General features: G+C 34.7%; 1 long non-coding RNA gene across 6 annotated transcripts; it reads left to right on the top strand.

The window, feature by feature from the left end:
• Window positions 1-2,122: 2,122 nt before the first annotated feature.
• On the top strand, window positions 2,123-5,894 carry LOC113321392. Of its 6 annotated transcripts, none has more exons than XR_003346637.1 (5): window positions 2,123-2,628; window positions 2,741-2,787; window positions 2,971-4,900; window positions 5,223-5,326; window positions 5,645-5,894. It is a non-coding gene; the product is annotated as an uncharacterized LOC113321392 (long non-coding RNA). The 6 variants fall into 6 exon arrangements; XR_003346635.1 differs by having other exon boundaries at window positions 5,599-5,776; XR_003346633.1 differs by having other exon boundaries at window positions 2,971-3,280; window positions 3,511-5,776.
• Window positions 5,895-16,490: the final 10,596 nt, after the last annotated feature.

The following is a 16,490-nucleotide window of genomic DNA, read 5'->3' as shown; positions in this document are numbered from 1 at the left end:
TATGCCAGACAAATAGGCACATCAGCACGGCATAGCATGTGGTGGGGTACGTGTAAGCATGCAGCACATCACAACACGACACGCGAAGAAATCACGCCAAATCATGTATAAAATACCATGCAATAAATAATATTTTATGCATAATTCACAGGAAAGTCTTTATTTTAGCCAATTTTTGACATTTTATTTCCGTTATGCTGATTAATGGGCTAGCACAGCATATCACATCAAGATTATTTTCCTGACACAGCACAACACGCTATTTGGTACGTCTGAATTTCTAGCATAGCCTAGCATAGCACGTAGCACGCTAAGCACGTGACTTTATAGGGCTGGGCCGGCACTTTTTACACTTCTACCCTCTCTATCCGGTACTCCTTATTATCAATGTCAATTATGTTGGGTACAAATAACTCGGAGTCTAGAACCACGATCGTCTTCGAGTGTTATGTAAACGAGATTGATATGCTACAAGCCAGCTACCACCATATTTTGGAAGCTCTATGAGTACAAACATTTCATCCAAAAATCAACCACACAATTTTGATGGAGGAATTGTGGGCGCGAAATTCATCTTCAACACACAATTTAGATTGGACAGTAATCGTCCACCAATGTTGCAGCAACAAATGTGGATGTGGATGAAACACACTACTGGTTCTTCTTGTAGTTATATTCTGCTGGACCCGCTTGCCCCAAAGTCAGAGCATCTCAATCTTTCCAGCTCTAACTAAAATCGACAATAATAACATGTTTCACATTTTGTTGTTACATAACTAGTTTTCTCTAACCTTCCCATAGCCATGGGCCAAGTAAAAATGTTTAAAGAAGTTTGTCCCTACTAGCCACCAAAGGCATGCATTTCACCACAAGAGGATTTAGTGATCAATTTTCTCAGTTTGGATATTGTTGTCTCATCCAATGCTACTAATATGTTTTCACATACACATTGATTCTTTACATTAGTGGGTATTTCATTCTTCTCCTTTTCACCTATTAATACATTATATCTAAATGGGACTACATTCTCAAACTCACACCACACAAGTTTAAAATCAATATTGGTCTATTCTGTGCCACTAAATCTTATCCTCGACTTTCTTTTTTTCCTCATTAACAAAAACTACTCTTTTTCCCCCTCCATTCATGTGTTCCACTTTATGTTGTTTGAAATGAGATATGAATCCAATTATAAGTTCACACAATAAATAAGAACGCCTAATTGGGGTTACTTTTTTTAATCGGGGATATGAATTACTAACCCGATCCAATAATGTCCGCTAAGAGATGTTTTCTGTGGATGAAAATACTAAAATACCCTTTCATCTAAATTAAAATTTAAAACTAAAAATCAAAATCAAAATGATAGGTTAAATTGAATTGTTGTTTTGCAAGAAGAAGAAGAAATTGCTTCATTGAGAAGGTACATGATACCCAATCATATTTAAAGCATTGTTGTTGTTTTAAAGCTTCGTTTGGGTTAGAATCATAAACTGAAACTTTTCAGTTTCAGTTTCAATCTACTCCCGGCTTGTGTTCATGATGAATACCCTATTGTTTTTTTCATGCCGGCATGGTTTTTAAGATGCATATATACCATGCCGATACCAGGGCCGGTATGGTTTTTAGGATGAATACCATGCCGATACTTGCTATTTCACACAAATTTTCTATATGATTTTGTTCTCATACCGGCAAGGTACACTTCACTAGTACAAATTTGTTCTTTGGTGACAGTTCAAAATCAAAAACCATGACAGTTCACGAATGGACTGTCACAAAAACATAAGTTATGAGATATATGCGACAGTTTCTTACAAAAACTCACGCCAATAGTGGCGTACAATCGTGACAGTTTTTTAACTGTTATTGAATACTTATAAGATGGCAGTTTTTATAGAGACATGTTATTATACGTTCATGTATAATAACAGTTTAAAACTGTTACAATTTCTGAGATAATGTAACAGTTTCATATTGAAACTGTTATCGAAGCATAAAATTTTTGATAACAGTTCAGCACTAACACTGTGACTTCTAATCCAAGACTGCTTCTATTCAAACAGCCTGTACATACCATAACGCACGATGATGATAGTTTTAAGGCCTTCACTAACTATCAATGAATACGTAGTGGGTCTGTTTTGTTAGCGGGTCTCCAGAGTAGTCTGGATTCTCGACTCCTCCTCTCCTCTCCTCACATTTTGTTGAAAACCCCAACAGAAGTAGCGAAGTAGGTGAAAGAAATTTCCCAAACACCATCGGTCCATCTCCCATCTGTTCTCCATTTCCATAATTTTTTATCTTTGTATCAGCAGATTTTATCTCTCGCTTCTCATGGGTTTTCTCTCTTAGCAAATCATCTTTTTACTTCAATCTAGGGTTTCACCTCTTTGGTTCAATCGTTATCTAAGATCTCTCGCTTTCTATCTCGGTTGCTCTAGGAAGTTTCCATTTTGTTCTTGCGTATAGAAATATATCTCCATAAGAAAACCATAAGAAAACTACACTAATCTCTCAATTTCTTCTCTTTGGAAACATTATGGTCGCGAAGATTCTTAAATATGTGATTCGGTACAAGTTCTAAATTTTCGGTGTTTCTGGTGAAATCCCTAGAACATGATTTGGGTATATCTTACTTTTTATATTATAGTTTGTTTTTCAGGTATTTTTCTTTTTTTACGAAGCCCTAGTTTTGGATAGAAAGATTATTGTCGAGTCTTTTTGTTTGATATTGTAGGATTTCACCAGCCGTGGATCTTTCTATTTGACGCCTCAACGTAGTTCGTAAGTTTTTCTTTGCAGATTCAGTTTTTAGAGCGTTGGTGTGATGTAGTTAGGGCTTAGTGAGATTGGAACTAGAGATTGGTAAACAATTTTTTTTTCATGCTTTTGGACTAGGGATTTAGTTATAAACTTATAGTTGGTGAGTAGTTTGACTTATTTTTATAGTCTGCTCTGGTATGACAGTTCTATTCAAGGAGCTTGATGAAGAAGAAGAGATCAGTCATAGGTCAGCATAACCACGGAAGAGGAACAGACTTTGGTTTGATTTCCATGTCATTCTCTTTTGGCAAGTGGTTTCCTCTCTATCAATTGTTTTCTTTTCTTTTTATTCTGATTCCCCTAATTGTTAATTTCTTGTTCATAGTTGTAATATTTATTTTGATTCTTCATACAGGTTATTTATGCCGAAAAGATCTGTAGTTCTCTCAGTTTTGTGAACCTATGATAGTCTTTGCATATTACAATGAGTTTGGTTCTTTATGATAAATTTCAGGTATAAATCTCGGAAACTATTCAGCTTAAAATTATCAACCAAGTATCACGAAGACTTTGTCATCGACTTGTTTATTTTTATACATATAGATTACTTAGAAAAGTGTGGCTGAGCTTTGCTTCCTGCCATAGGGATGAGAAATAACATTTTATTACATTATGTGGAAGTCTTTAGCAGATTCATTTCCTTTATTCAGTACTAAAACCTTTCTATTCTTGTTAAAAAATCAGTGTAGTAACTGTGGGTACGCGAAGTATGACTGGTAGCGCAAAGGTTTTAGATACAGTTTTTCTGTAAAAGCCTCGATGACACACCACCACATGTCATATAAATTGGATGTATCCAAATAGCAGAACTGAACTTTCAATAAATAGGACAATGACTTTAATTGCCGGTACATTATCATTGTCTTCGTGGTTTCTTGATCAAGTCTAGGTAAGTAAGAGATACCCGTGTTAGTATTATTGTGCTACTATTATGTACTCTTGGGTGCCATCGATTAATTCTACTAAGCTTAATGACAGATCATCTAGATTTTTCTTCATAGGTTCTCTAAGAAAATTTTAAATCTTAATGGTCTTATTCTATATAAATATATGCATACTTCATTTTTAATGTAAGCTAATCTTTTTTTCGGTTGAATCATATGTGTTATGTATATAGCATGTCTAAAACGCTCCATTTGGTGGGCGAGCTGTAGACTCAGGCTTGAGATTTATGGATTATTCAATTTGTGTAAAGAAAAGAGGTCATGTTTTTAATGCATCATCAATCTTCTTACACAAATAATCGTAGTCATAATTTGCACGAACAACTTTATTTTGAAAGATTACAAACCTGTAATTCTTTTACAATTAGCATGGGTTATGATACAGAATGTCAATTGTTACAAAAATGTAACATCCTCCTTTTACAACTGATCTTCCCTTGTTGACTTGGACATTTTTTATTTGATTTTTAAATTTACAGGTGTTTGAGTTCCTTGAGAACATCTCATCAGCTAAGCCACTTACATACTTAGAGATTGCTTTTTCTAGTTGGGCCCTTTCTTATCATGTTAATTTAAAGTTCAATTATATGATCCTCCCTTGCAAATTAAATTTTTTGTCTTTCATTTATAACAAACATATATTTTGTCAATTTCTAGGCCTAAAATTTTAGAGGATGGGAGATATTGAGATTCTGCATAATTATGTTCAGTTGTAAGTTGCGTTAGACTTGAGTGTTGTTGAGATCCAATGTAATCTTTTACCTTAAACTGATCACTTGAGTTTCCAGTTCATTTGCTCATTTTTTAGTTGGGAAAACGATAAATTGGTCTGTTGTTAATAGTACCTAGGGAATGAAAATATAGTTGAATCCAGGGATGCTTTATTTATTATCTAATGTTCTTCCTTCAATTCTAAGAAAGCAGAAAATTACCTGGTACTGTATGCAGGATGCTTGTCTTTTTTTTCCTTGTTTATCCATTGTGTCATCTTCATGTATGCTGCAGTTAAAGGTTTTCACCATATCTTATTATATGGTGCTTCGCTTCAGGAGTTTGCTCTCACGGATGCAACTACATATAGTTCTTCGAAGAGGCCTTGTTCACCCCTTGCTTTCATTATCTGGTTTCAAGTAAGTCTTGGTTCCTTTTTGATACTGTAAGACAATGCAGTTACTAAACAAATACATATATATGTCGTCATAGTCCTCACTGTCTTTTATATTGTTTGAAGTCTTGTACCTTGTTTAAGTAGTTATTTAAGCATATATAGCAACTGTAAGTAATTTTTGAGGTAGGCACTTTTCCGCTTCTATTTGTGAAGATATCCTGCATTGGTCTTATGTATGTGGCATAAACTTCATTATTTAATTGCTGGCGCAAACATTCCGTTGAGATTTGAAAGATTGAGTTTTCCATTTAAAGGCTACCGAATTGATAATCCTTTAATTCCAGTATACAAAAATTTATTTCAACTTGGATTGGTTGTTGAAAGCATCAAAAGCTAATTTGTGCGTGAAGAGAAGGGGGCCTGTGAACAACAAGCTTATTGTGCTCAGGTGTGTATCTTAGTATCTGCAAGGATTGACAACTATTAATTTAAATATTTTTTGTAAGTGGTAATTGCCGCTGCTTCGATCATGTAATAACTGAAAATGCCTTATTTCTTGCCATTATGATCTATATTAACTTGGGATCTTTGTAGAAAGATTAAGCAGTTAGATAATTCAAGTAAATAAGGTCAATACCGATATTTAGAAGTGATATATTGAAATATATGTTCAAATATTCTCAACACTCTGCTTTGTCATGTGTGTTGATTACTATGTAGTCTTCTTCTTGTGTGCTGACCCGGCTTACTCCCGCCTGTCTGCAAGTTCATGGTTGCTGTTTTGTTCAAGAAATGTTGCTATGGGATCGACTTTTCTGTGTGGGTGTCTCCTTGTGAAGGATCTGTTCACCCTGTAGGGTCTTGTCTTGAGCTTACAATGTTTGATATTGTTTTTTTTTGTTTTGTTTTTTTTGATACAAATGTTTGACAGTTAATGGTAATTACTTATATACTGTATGCCATTTGTACAAGTGATCAGTCTGTAGAAACATTTTTGTTTAAAAATCAATATATATATATATATTCCTTTAGTAAATTTTTCATGTATTCCTACTATTGTTGACCATCTACCTAATAGGAAAAGAAGCAATTGTATATAAGATATGTCACTTGAAGAAACTGTCATATATTAAGCTTTACGATGACAGTCTCTTGAAGAAACTGCTACCTTAGCGCCTCTCATGTGACAGTTCACCAAACTCATACTAAAACGTGTTTATAATGGCAGTTTTTAAAAAAAACTGTGACTCTAAGTCATTTGCTATGAAAAAACTGGGATTACGATGACAGTTCTACAGAGAAAATGTTACGGTAAGTTGTCAACTATGCCAGGTTTATGGAAAAACCGTCATCTTAGAATACGAAATTGACTTTCTCATAACAGTTTCTTTTAGAAAATGTTACCATAAGCTGTTTACAATGACAGGTTTACGAAGAAATGTTATCTTATAGTTGTGATTCCGTAACAGTTTCTTAAAGACCTTTCGTAACAGAGGCTTTGGTGACAGTGCAAAAAAATTCAAATTTGTCACATAAATATTTCGGTGACAGTTTTAAACTGTCACGTAAGCCCATATTTGTACTAGTGCTTGGGAATCGACAGTGAACTTTTTGTGTCGGCAATGTACTTACAATTTCAAAATTGGGGGATATTATGTATCGACATGGTGAAAGTATGAATACCATGCCGATTTGGTAACTGCCGGCCTGGTACTCATACTTTTACCATGTCGGCACTGAGTTTTTCAGGCGCAACGATGGCGAATTCAATGAAAAAAAAATCAAATTTCAATTCATTAATACCTATATATATGAGTAATTGGAGCACTTATATATTCAGCTTGTTTACTTTCTTGGTTTGGTTCTTCACCTAAACCTTCATGATCATAAATATCTTGATTTGATGTTGTTGCATCAACAAATTCAATGATAATGATTTATTCCAACGATTATCAAACTAATCTATTAACCTAACTAATTATATTTAACCACTAAACATGATTAGTAAGGAGTAGATTAGAAATCATATAAATTATCCGGATATGGAGTGACCTTGATTTACTATTTAAATCCTGTTTTTGTATTTTTCTTGTATCCCCCAATTAATAAAAATATCCTCAATTGCACGTTTATAAATAACACCTTAATGATGCAGAAAAAACACAAATCAACGTTCTTTTTTGTTTCTCTAGTTATCAAGTTTGGTCCTGAAATGTTCGGTTCCTTTGTGCCCAGAATCCCACTTTGTGCACACTCTAGTTAACTTGATATGAATGTTTAAATCAAATTAAAATATGAGATTGAAATGACATGTAGAAGTTCACACAATATCCGACTTTTATATATTTTTTATCACATCATTAACAAGACTCGGAGCCCAAATTTGTGCACCCCGTAAAACCGGGGTACACGTTGCGGGCATTCCCATTGTTTGAAACATTAATAGACGGTTTTTCGTATATTTGGTTTTCACTTCATTTTGTATTCTGAAATTTATCAAAAACATATGAATTTTGTGCACAAATTTTCTCTCATCTTTTCATTAAAAAAGTTGTTACTTTTTTCTTTTATTTTTTTGTTCTGTCTTCTCTTCCATTTGCCTTGCAGGCTACAACAAACGGATAAAATTCATCATTTGTGATGAGGCTGGTTTCATAGATTACTATCACTGTTTTATAACAAACTGATGCCCTTCATCGTCATCCTATTTCTATCCTTAACACTACAAGAAAGTCTAGCTATTGCTACACCATATATTGCCACACCTTCAATATAGGTGTTGCAAAAGCAAATTTCTAGTCACAGTACTTTTCAGCTGCAGCTAAAAGCTATAATTTACTGCTGCAAAATGAAACTTTTGCCACACAACTGTAGCAACAATATGAAAAGAGTGTGGCAAAAAAGTATAATCTCTTGCCGCAGCAATAAAGATTGGGTGCAGCAATAGACTTCTTGCTACATAGGTTATCGCGACACTAGTAGGGGTTTATGCCATAACCATTGGATGCTGCAATATATTAAGTTTCTTGCAGTGTAACTTACCAATAAAATTGTTTTTTCTATTTTCTCATGATTTATATGGATTAGAAAATTAAAATTTATACATTTATCTATTAAATTACATCAATTGTCAAATTTGATATATACTTGTAGATGGTGAAATTTGGATAAGGGGAAAAAGTGTCATTTTAAGACAATAGAGAAAACTCAACTCTCACGGGAGAGATTAAGCCCTTGGTCCACGATTTCTAGTATACTTCCTCGCGAGACACTGTTGGTCGTAATGTCGTGACTCCTAGCGCACATCCTCGACGAGATACTATTGTCAAGTAGGTTTTGTTGAGCGTAAAACGTCCCTGGCAGACTTATGAACCAGAACAACCCCAATTCCAGCATGTCTTCTCGAGACGCAAATGATTGTGATTCCATGATTCCTAGTATACATCCTCGACGAGATAATGTTGGTCATTTAGGCTCTGTAGATGCGCAAAAACGTCCCCGACGGACTTATGATCCAGAGCGGGGACATACATGTCTCATGTAAGCACGACTTACCGTATTTGAGATCAAGGACTGATTCCTAGTACATCATCGCGAGATACACTGATCATGTCTACTCTAGGATCTTACTCAACTTACTAAGACTCCAGAAATTCCTAGGAAATCCCCGCGAGATACGCTGGTTATTCTTCCTCCGGGCCGTTTTGATAGACTCCTAAAACATGGTCATGTCGACCCCATAAATACGGACACAATTGATTCGTAGAACATCTCTGCAAGAACCGCTGGTCAAATACAAGTGAGTCGAAGTCTCGAACAGACATTAACAGGCGTGCAAGCTTTCTTTCTCTCCCAAACATGTCCCAGATGACTTCGGGAAGATTCCATCGCGTTGGACAAGTTTCAAATAGACTCTATCGCGTCAGCCAACTGTCAGACGGCTCCAGATACGTCGGCTAAATCTCAGACGACCCCAGACGAGTCGGCCAAATTTCAGACAACAGATGCGTCTGACAAATCTCAGAAATCCCCAGATGCGTCGGCCAAGTCTCAGATGAACTCATCCGAGCTGAACCATCTCGTATGAAAAGTCTTATGCAAGTATAATACTTAGGCACAAGCCACATACCGGATCCAAGCCTCTTTCTCAGCATCTCAAACACAATCATGGCTAGTAAATTGGGCCTGAACCGTACACGTTTATCCAAAATATATGGATAACTTCTCGTGAGCTCCGCATGCTCAACAAAGGGACCCTCCAGCAATAATACGGTCTCCACGCGACATATGTGACCGGGCATGGAGAGAGGGATCTCAACCTCATATGCTCTCACACTCTACACACGATTTCTGAGGCATTTCATGTCTTTTCACGTGACTCATCCTAGTCTTTCTGACAATCAGAGAATATCTCTCTGGCCAACTCGACAAAAGAGAATATTTCTATTTATCAACATACCATCACAAAGGATGACTCAGCTTCATACAAATGGGGGGATATCAATTTTGGGTTTTGGTCTGGCGGTCTACAACACGGGTAAGAAATACCTGGCCTATTTCTCAATGCAGAAGAGAGTAAAGTGTTAGAGCATTGTTAGGTCGCACTCACAAGTATTGCTATATCAAGCTTGTTATCAAATTTAGTTGTCAAAACTATATCTTGATTTCTAGTCTACGATTAGTTAAGTCTCGGTCTAGGATAGAGGTAGTTGAGAAACGAACCAGTCATCATTTGCATTATACCGTTTGAAGTCGGATATCAATCGAAGCTTTTGGAGACCTTCATCAACAAAAGGTAAGTGAAGACTGAACCCCCTATTTCTCAAATTATATTCACCTTTCTATCCTTGAGACAATTGTCGCATAACTAAGTGGACTATCTTGCATAAACAAGAATTTCGAGTCGAGAACTAATTACTTAGTTTACGAATTTATCGAAGTATAATGACTAATGAACATTTGTTCATACTTGATCAATTTCGGTGGAGAACAATTTATTGTTCGGAACCAAATCATGATTCAAGTTTATCATTCGAAAATAGCCTGGAACAGTGATATGTGTCATTGATGTTATTCGGGAATGTTTCGAATTGATTTAGAGAAATATAGAACTATTATATTCGGAATATGTCTGGAGCCGCATTACATGTATTTGTACACGTCGCGGTCGAGCTATATATCGACTTGCATATTTGTTTGATATGCGTATTCGTATGCATATCATGCAAAAACCTGCTTGTTTCGTGATCCAGATATATGTACACTCGTATACAAACTGTTTTGGAACTGTGGTAAGGGAACCGGGTTTAAGTATCCAAGCCGGTATGCGAACCAATACAGTTCTATGTTCTAGAACCAGTTTAATACCCAAACCGGTATGCAAACTGAAAAGGTTCTGTGAACTCCGAAACCGGTAAAGTCTTAAGGTTTCCAAACCGATTCGCAAACTGAAAAGTTTTGTAAACTCTGGAACTCAATTTTGCACCTAAGTTTGCAAACTGATACGTGAACTGAAAAGTTTTGTCAACTCCGGAACTCGGTTTTTCTAATAAGTATATATGAAAACCGGTTTGCGTACCATGACTCAGTCGATTCATGAACGACTCATGTATTTGTGCCTTGTGCATTTATAAATTATGTTGATTGTGTTCAAATGCGACTAAATTATTTCTACGCGATGATTTGCATTTAATCAATTCTCTAATTAACACTAGACTTATTTGATCACATAATTGTGACTCAAGATTAATGTCTTTGTGTTCATGGAAATGAGTGTTAAGATTTTAAGTTAAAACCGTCTAGTTTCGACTAATTAACCATGTTGAACACAATCTTTACAGACGGTTTGGTTACGGTTTACCTAACCAGAGTGTATATCTTATTATGTGAATAAGATTCAAAGTTTTCATCTAACCGGTGAATATTGTTTGCTTGGTTCCAAAGCTATCATAGTTTAAAACTAAAACAACCTATGCTTTGAAGTCTATATAAGGGGAACTCTTGTCAACTGGGATCTTGTAATCCTGACACTACTTTTTGGTGTGTCCTAGTTGTATCTAGAGTTGTCCTCTCCAGAAACCCTTTTAGATCTTAGCTATTATCAAAGACTTCATTGGGATTCGTGAAGCCATGTCAGTTATCTTTTATCTTGATAACTTGTATATCCTGATCTTGTTCGATTGTTGATTTATCACTTGAACAAGATAGATAGTAATCACAAATTTCTCTTCGTCTCAACTTTGTGATTCCACAAGTTTTATACTTGTGAGGTGAGTAATAATCTAGGGTGCACTTCGGGTTGCATAAGTACGGATTTTGAGGATAGCCAGACTTCTGTCATGTTGCTATCGATTTCCATCACCTGGATCTTACGTTTGATCTGATCATCCATTTCGATCGTAAATCAGGAAATCAATTATATAGGCTTAATCTGTGGGAGGCAGATTTAGTTTAAAGTCTTCAATTGAGTTGAAGCAACTCTTAGTTGGTATGACGTCATCTAAGGGAATCAATTGCGTGGAGTCCTGCTGGGATTCAAGAGGCGTAAGGAGCGCGACTGTAGCTGAATCAGTAGGAGGCTGAGTTCGGGCTCAACTACATTACAGACCGAAGTTAATTGGTAGTAGGATAGTGTCTGTAGCGGCTTAATACATATTGGTGTTCAATCTGGACTAGTCCCGGGGTTTTTCTTCATTTGTGGTTTCCTCGTTAACAAAATTTCGAGTGTCTGTGTTATTTCTTTTTCCGCATTGTATTGTTTATCTTTATAATTGAAATATCACAGCTTGTGCGTTGATCAATCAGAGTATATACGTCCGACCTAGTTTGTTGGACACGACTTGATTGATCCTTGGACATTGGTATTTGGTACCGTCCAAGAACTCTCTTTGTAATTAGGTTCACATATTCAATTGTGCAAACGTTCTAATAACAAGAGAGATAGAGATATAACTCTAGACACTTTCCTTGATTGAGTTTTAACTCTCGGAGTTGTATTGAGTTTGTCCATACAGATAGCCTACGAAAAAGTTGGTGGTGTATTTTGGTACCCCTAGTGTTTTCATAAAGGCGATGGAATAATGAGATAAACTTAACCTAGTTTATCTCTATCTATTCCTAAAGAGAAAGGAGATGTGCTCCGCATGGCACGACAAGCAATACATATCTTCACTGACATGATATTAGAGGATTCAACTATAAATAAGTTATCTATTTCTCTAAGCTAACACAACTTTGTCATAAACTCTCAGAACAATTCTTCTTCAAACCCTAGAATTCTCTGGTCTCTGTTTTCATATGCTTCCCTCCCTAAGACCAGCCCTAAACCTCTTTCCTGTGACTGAAGCAGCATTTGAACGGTCACTGTGCGTGGTCCCGTAACTCACTTTCAAAACCCTATAACCCCACTTTTAGCCTCTCATCGATTTTAGGTAACCACAATATTGACCAAAGGTTTTGGTTTCGATTCAATGTACTGTATTATTAATCAACTCTATGAAATTAACCCCTTTCTGAAAAACATGAGAATCATTGAACCTCAAAAACAAGAAAAAAAAAGTTCAATAAAAACCAACGGTTTCTTAAAAAGCGTCAGATAAATCCCAAGAGGTCTTTTTATCAACAAGATCAATACATGGAACCTTAAACAAGGGCGTCAATGATGTTATGCCATTATCTTGTACACATAGTAATATTAGTAGTTCATATCAGCGTCGAGATGCGATTCATGACTTCATTGATTTCTCTGTTAGTTTTGTTTTGTGGTGATGGACGCAACGAATTTCATTCTTACTAAATATGTTTCCTTGATTACCAACATATTGCCAACACAGATCATCATTTATCAAAATGATGTTAAAGTTATTGATCCTGTCAATATTTTATTTGACAATTAATTAAGTTCGTTATAATATATGATTCCCTTATCGGGTTACTGAGAATTCGCCTAAAAAAGAGACTATTACAGTTGAAAAATCATAATGGTGCTAGACATAAATCATCGTCATAAATTAAAAGAAGACATAGATGTATGAAAGACACATATATGATTTTAATTGGGTGGAGAGTGGAGATTTTAATTGATTTTTGGGGGAGACACAGAGATATGTTTTGTAATTCTTAAAGAAAAGGATAAAAAAGAAAATAAAAAGAAAGAATTAAAGCGGAAAGCTAGGTGGTTCTTGTGAGTTTTACCAACTAACGAGGATGTCCGGAATGTGCACCCGAGTATTTGAGGGATGCATAAATTTGGACTCCAAGATTCGAATCCGCAACTTATTCTTTTTATATCTTTTAGCCTTTTGTTTTCGGTGGATAATATTCTTATTAGATTATGAGAATTCCAAATGAAGATATCTGGATAGAAGGTTGCATACAGAAGTAGGAACGTTATTCGAACTTTCCAAATTAGATTTGGCTTCTCTAATAATTTTCAAATGAAATAAGACATACCATCAGTTCCTTGGTTATCATCTCTTCTTTCATATGTAAATTGACAAAGTATAAATATACTCAACAATGTTCTTATTTCATTGATAATGTTTCTATTTTCCCATTAACCTAAACAAACTTCTCTAATGATGGATTTGATAATTAACATAGCATCTGCTTTTCTGTATACCTTTTTTTCTTTTAAGTTTCAACCATATGCCCACGGTTTTTACATACTTTAGTCCACCATTAACCTCATGGTTACCCTTATATAGATATCCTAATCACTCCTTTAATCCACCATTAACCTCATGGTTATCCTTATATAATACCCTAATCACTCCTAAGCAAAACAAGAAACTACATTGGATTAAACACAATTAATAAGGAAAATGAAAGGTGAAAAACATGCCACTACTGTATTCAAGATGGGCCTATGGTAATGGGCCGGTCAAGTATCATGTAGAGTAGTAAACCTTGTTCACTTACCTCATATCTAGACTACTTTCCTCATCCAAGCTTAGGCCTAATGTTTTAAGTAGAAATTAACATATAGTCCCAAATATGTTGGGCTTTGGACGCTCTAGTCCACCCTTCTCAGGCCTAGTATTATAAGATCCAAATATCCAAATTTTAAAACGAGTTAATCCTTTTTTAACGATTTAGTCCCAAACTTTATTTTTCTAATAGCGAAAATGCCCTTTATGTAAATGTCGTTCTATTTTCATTCTTGCGTTTCTCTGCTAACAAATCTAAAGATCATGATATTTAGGGTTAAGCAGTTTTACCTTCTTTTAGCACAATTATTCGAAATGTTTCTGCATACTTCAGTTGAAAACAACAACATATCGAGTTCATCGCAGTTTAAATCAACCTTATGGCTTTGATCCGGTCTTTGGCAGGAATTAGGGATTCATTTTTCGTTTTTTCTTCATCACATCATTCTTCTTTTGGTGATGAAAATTGGTGTTTCTTCGATGAGTTTTACGGTATTCCCAATTGTGTTCGCGGTATTCATCTAAGATTTGGATTTTTTTGTTATGGCTCAGATTCAGATTTGATTAGAAACGATAAATGGTTTTTTATCAGATCACAACAAGTTTGTTCTTCTCCGATCTGATTCTACAACATTGGTAATATCTTTTCTTTTTCATTTTCATTTTCATTTTTCGAATCTTTCAAATCTGTCTTCTATAATCGATCCATGGAAACGTTGTCAGAAACCTTTTATTCATTGGGTAAATTAATTTACTTACTCCATCAATCAACTTCAATCTCAGTTCATCTTCCTTTTTATTAATTCCAGATCATTTTCACCTGAAAAATTCAAATTCATCTCCATATTTTGGGTTATCAATTTTACTTAGTTATGCATTTGCTAATTGGTATTAGTTAGATGCTTTTTCAATTTGAATACCGATGATGAATATTGATTGACACTACACTAATTACGTGTTTGCTTCTATCTATTGGTATTACACAATTGTCAAGTTTTATATTGATTACATATTGATGCAGGTCAAGAAAGCTTAAAAAGGAACCCAAATCACACAGCAAACTCACCTTCTCAAGCACACATTAGTGCATAACAATTGGTTGCGAAAATATTCCAAAGAATGCAAAAGAGATTTGTTGATGCTTGAATGGGTATGTCATATTTGACATCTAAGCAACTTGCAGTAAGTACTACCTTGTCCTAACATAGTTTCAGTTTGTATATAGAATTGATGACTCAATCTGTGTCGTGTTGATCCGTTGTGCATTGCTATTTAAAATCATAAATTATTTTTTAAAGTATTTTCCATGCATGATTACGGAAATAAGACTCAGGCGAACCAAGAATAATTAAAAATAAAAGAAAGAAATGGGAAAATAAGCTTTTTTTTGTGCATTCATGCATTAAATAAAGTGTAAGTCTATAAAATGTGACTACAGTTGATCATCCAACAAAAAATAATCAAAAAAAAATGAAAGAAAAGCAAATTTTTGGTGGGATAAAGAAATAGTCACATACTGTATACCGCATTGTGCGACTGAATGCACGTAGACGGTTTTGATGAAAGTCCTAATCAACTAATGGTTTCTGAGTGACTGTAGAAATGTGGTACATAAATCGAACTAGTTATAGCTAAGTTTTTTTTTTCTCCTTGATCCCACTAATTAATAAGAAGATGAAACAAAATGATCATCTATATTTTCATTTTCTTTGTAAAGTTATTGTCATGTAAATGCTATTAAAGCAAAATACCAGTATGGCAGGGAGGTAGAGGAAGATGGGATCAGTTCCTTGAAATCAAAAAAGGAAGAACATTTGGAATTTGTCTATGAACTTCTCTTGTTTGATTAATTAATTTAGAAATTCCTTAATTTAGTTCCCTTAATTATTTAAGCCACGGTTAGTGGACAAAAGATATTTTAGGATTGTATTTGTACATGACATATACATCATATCTTATGAAAGAAAAAAAATACAAAACAATAGGAGTTAATTTCTTTATTTTGTTTTCAATGCGGATAAACATTCGTTTTTCATTTTCTGTAAGTCTTGGTATGCTAACGTTTTCCTTAGATTTTGATGTGTATATATTAAGATTTACTATTGATGCTCGCTCAAAAATCAAGATAATGTTTTCATTTTAGAAGTGTCGTAATATTCCCGTGGAAAATGTGATGTTTATTGTATTGCTAGCTAGCCTAAACTATTAGTTCTGTACTTTTATCTTATTGAATTTATTTATAACAGCAAAATTGGTTGCTTCTACATTGTTTGTGTTTGTTTATTATAATTAAGTGTCAGGGGAGGCATTTTTATATTTTCCAGTTTAGTTGATATCTTGCTGATAAACTGCTGAACTGGTTGCTTCTACACTTTTAATGTGTACATAGTTGTACACCTGTTGATCATTGATGTGTACATAGTTGTACACCTGTTAATCGTTAATGTGCACATAATATATCCATACAAAAAAAAAGTAATTTCTATTCTTAGGATATTTTAGCCTATTTTAGAGCTAATATAAAGAAATTGGTTAAGTAGTCGGTGTATTAATTATGTTGGTTAATTTGTTAGATTAGATGCATGTAGCTATATCTTGTTCAATGGTAAAATATCCATTTTTCATGGTATTACTATATTGTGTTTCCAATCAAATCAAGTCATGAAAGTGTTTTGGAAATTCACT

Source organism: Papaver somniferum, chromosome 11 (genome assembly GCF_003573695.1).
Source record: "Papaver somniferum cultivar HN1 chromosome 11, ASM357369v1, whole genome shotgun sequence".
Classification (NCBI taxonomy): domain Eukaryota; kingdom Viridiplantae; phylum Streptophyta; class Magnoliopsida; order Ranunculales; family Papaveraceae; genus Papaver; species Papaver somniferum.
Note: the sequence above shows the minus strand (reverse complement) of the source record. Positions and strands in the feature narration are given on the sequence as shown.